Raw genomic sequence first — 4,244 nt, 5'->3', positions numbered from 1 at the left:
CTTTTTCTCTTTTTCTTTTTCTTTTTCTTTTTCTTTTTCTTTTTTTTTTTGCGTTTTTTCTTTTCCTTTTCCTTTTTCTTTTTCTTTTTTCTCTTATCTTTTTTTTGTCTTTTTCTTTTTTTTTTGATGTTTTTAATGCTGACTTTACTCTGGATTTCCAGCCCCTAGTATGTTTTCCTATGATTATTGTGCTGGGGTAAAAATGATGCACAGAATTGTAACTGCTAATGAGAAATTAAGTCATGATCTCTCAGTAATTCTATGTCCTTTTGCAGGGATAGCAAAAATAAAGGAGATCAACCACTAGAATTTACCTAGAACCCTGAAATGCCCTCAAGGCTGTAGACAAAAGCGTTACCAGCTGACATTTCTGACTGAACTTGAAGCTTTCTAAATTCCTGATTTTGTAAGTTTTTCCTTGTATGTTACTGCTAGTGCATCTAATCATAGCCAACAATCCTTTGGTTACCTTCCCTAATATTTTTGTCCTGTAGACAGCACTCTGCCAATTGAAAGGAGCTGTGGTTTCTTAATTTTTATTATTTTCTAAGGACAATTTCTGTTTGGTATTTGTGAGCAGAATGCAGTAGTTTCTTACTTTATTATACTTGCTGCACAGGTTAAATGCTTATTTTGCTACAAATCTGAGCCTGTGAGTTTCTGATTCTGTAACTATCTCTGACAGTGTTTAGTATTTCTGTTGGGAGTGCTGCTGCTGAATAGCAGGACCCTTTTCATGGAGGGGAGGAGCTGTCTGTCGTGGGTGCTTTTTTAAGCTACTGTTAAAGCAACAGACACAGTGGAGAAAACGCATTTTAAGTAATTTTTAAAGAAGTCATCTTACAAAGCTCGTAAAATTTTTATGTCCGGAGTCTAAACTGCTCGGTTGTAATTTAGAAGAATCTTGGGCACTAGCTAAAGTTTCACTTTTCAAAAGCATTCATACTAAACAGATTTTGCCTAGCCGAAAATACATCTCAAATGCAGTGAGATGCTTTTCATTTTCTCAAACTCTATCCAGTTACCATTAGAGGGAGTTTTAACTTACTTGGGAGCTGAGTCTGCTTGTTAATCAGTTCAGCAGTCAGACTAAGCTAAGCAGCTTTTACCCAGAGTAAATGGAGAGAAATACTTCACATTTCAGATCTGTTTGCTTTCACCACAGCTTCCTTCTTGGCTTAGTTGAACATTAAATGCTAACAAGGGGTTTTAATTTAAGAAGGGTTTCATTTGTTATTAAAAATATGATTTGTTTTGTTTTTCAAGCTCCTGGCATAAACTGGGATGACAGATGAAACAGTTCAGCAATCTATGTAGTGAACCAATTTTGGATACTGGAATTAGTCCTGCATAAATATTTTTTGGCCTGACAGTGTATGCATCTAACATTGTTCAGTTTTTGCATCTGAAATATTTTTCCACTAAGTCACTTGTCTTTATCTCTTAAAAAAAGGCCAGAAAACCCAAACCTCTAACAGTCTCGTACCTCTTGTTCTTTTAAAGAACTTGTTGAACTGAACAAATCTAAACTCCGAAGATGTACTGAACACTAGTATAAGTAATCATAGAATTGTTTAGGTTGGAAAAGATTTTTAAAATCATTGAGTCCCACCATAAACCTAACACTGTTAAACCCACCAATAAACTATGTCCCAAAGCGACACGTCTACACATCTTTTAAGTACCTCCAGGGATGGTGACTCAATCGCTTCCCTTTGGAAACCCCAGCTCTCCTTACATACACTGGTCCATAGCAGATGTTTACACATAGAACAGAAGAAGTGCGAATTTGGTATAATGATTTGCAAGTGATCACATTTGTGTATCAATGATTACCACACTTTCACTTAAGAAAACAACATATACATATACTACACACACACACTTATATACGTAATATATGTATGTTTCAGATGGTTTTGTTCAAATCCCAATCATCAGGAGTCTCATTTCTATTATCATCCAAAAAAATGTGACCCTTGAGGTGAAACTTGGACAAATTTTTTGCTTCACTTAACAAATTATTGTTACTGGAGTCAGTATTTGGCCACTTTGTCTTGCTGCCACTTGCTTATGTCTTGCTTCAGTTCCATTAGCTGTTTCTCCCTGTACTTAGTTTTCTTTCATTTCACAGACCCTGGACCTTACCTCTCATGCGTTTTGAAAACTTGTTGCACCCAGATAACTTATTCTTTTTTTTTGTTAAAAACATGTATAAAAAATACGGTTCATGGAGAGGATGATTAGTAGCTTGAGCAAGGTAGCGTATAAATAGCGTGTGGTTTTCCTGACACATCTTTCCACTGGATGTGTAGCACTCTTGCCTCTTTCAGCCATACACTTCTCCAGAGCAGTAGTGACTTGTCCGCATGTGCTAGTGTGGCTGTGCAAACTCATGGAGAAGAGGAGAAGTCACTGCTCTGAAACTGCCCAGAACTTAACTGCTGGGCAGTGTCTCCCTGGTAGTAAGTCAGCTGTTAAAATATCCTATGCTCTCCTGTGCTCCCTGCTTCTTAAATACATTTTCTATGGCATTTGTTGGGTTTGTGGACGCCTGTGTCTCCTGTATAGAGTGACTAGTTTTCTCTGAGTATGAGATGCACCTTTGTGCTAATGGATATCAGGTCTGTATCATAGAATCATAGAATGTTTTGGGTTGGAAAGGACCTTAAAGATCATCTAGTTCCAACCCCTCTGCTGTGGGCAGGGACACCTTCCACAAGACCAGGTTTCTCCAAGCCCCATCCAACCTGTGCAGGGGCGGGGGCAGCCACAGCTTCTCTGGGCACCCTGTGCCACTGCCTCTCTACCATCACAGTAAAGATTTTTTTCCAACATCTAATCTAAATCTCCCCTCTTTCAGTTTAAAGCCATTCTCCCTTGTCCTGTCACTACTTATCCCTGTAAAAAGTCCCTCTCTAGATTTCTTGTAGGCCTCCTTTAGGTATTGGAAGACTGTTATAAGGTCTCTCCTGAGTCTTTTCTTCTCCAGGCTGAACAAGCCCAACTCTCTCAGCCTGTCTTCACAGGAGAGATGCTTCAACCCTCAGATCATCTTCGTGGCCTCCTCTGGACTCACTCAAGCAGGTCCATGTCCCTCTTCTGCTGCGGGTCCCAGAGCTGGACGCAGTGCTGCAGGTGGGGTCTCACCAGAGTGGAGAAGAGGGGCAGGATCACCTCCTTCAACCTACTGGTCACACTCCTTTTGATGCAGCCCAGCACACAGTTGGCTTCTGGGTTGCAAGCGCGCACTGCTGGGTCATGCTGAGCTTCTCATCAACCAACACCCCCAAGTCCTTCTCCTCAGGGCTGCTTTTAGTCCATTCTCTGCCCAGCCCATAGCTGTGCCTGGGATTGCCCTGACTGTGGTGCAGGACCTTGTACTTGGCCTTGTTGTACTTCATGAGGCTGGCACTGGCCCATCTCTCCAGCCTGTCCAGGTCCCTCTGGATGACATCTCTTCCCTCCAGCATATCAATCCCACTACACAGCCTGCTGTCATCGGCAAACTTGCTGAGGGTGCATCAGTCCCACTGCCCATGTTGCCAACAAAGATGTTAAACAGCACCAGCCCTATTACTCACCCCTGAGGAACACCACTTGTCATTGCTCTCCAATCGGACATTGAGATACTGACCACAACTCTTTAAGTGATCATCCAGCCAATTCCTTATCCACTGGGTGGTCTGTCTGTCAAAGCAATGCCTCTCCAATTTAGAGACAAGGATGCTGTGTGGAACAGTGTCAAAACACTGCACAAGTCCAGGTAGATGTTGTCAGTTGCCCTTCCTCTATCCACCAGTGCCATGGCCCCCTCATAGAAGGCCACCAGATATTTCAGGTATGATTTGCCCTTAGTGAAGCCATGTTGGCTGTCACCAATCACCTCCTTAATGTCCACGTGCTTTAGCATAGTTTCCAGGAGGACCTGCTCCATGATCTTGCTGTGGACTGAGGTGAGACTGACTGGCCTGTAGTTCCCTGGGTCTTCCATCTTTCACTTTTTAAAAATTTCCCCTTTTCCAGCCAGCCGGAACTTAACTTCACCAGACTGCCATGACTTCTCAAATATGATAGATAATGGCTTGGCAACTTCATCTGACAGTTCTTCAGGACCCGAAGATGTGTCTCATCAGGTCCGATGGACTTGTGCAACTTCATGTTCCTTAGATGACCTTGAACCTGATCTTCTCCTGCAGCAGGTGGTTCTTCATTCTCCCAGTCCCTACCTTGGCCTTCTGCCA

Source organism: Nestor notabilis, unplaced genomic scaffold (genome assembly GCF_000696875.1).
Source record: "Nestor notabilis isolate BGI_N333 unplaced genomic scaffold, ASM69687v1 scaffold1450, whole genome shotgun sequence".
Taxonomy (NCBI): domain Eukaryota; kingdom Metazoa; phylum Chordata; class Aves; order Psittaciformes; family Psittacidae; genus Nestor; species Nestor notabilis.
This window is presented reverse-complemented; position numbering follows the sequence as displayed.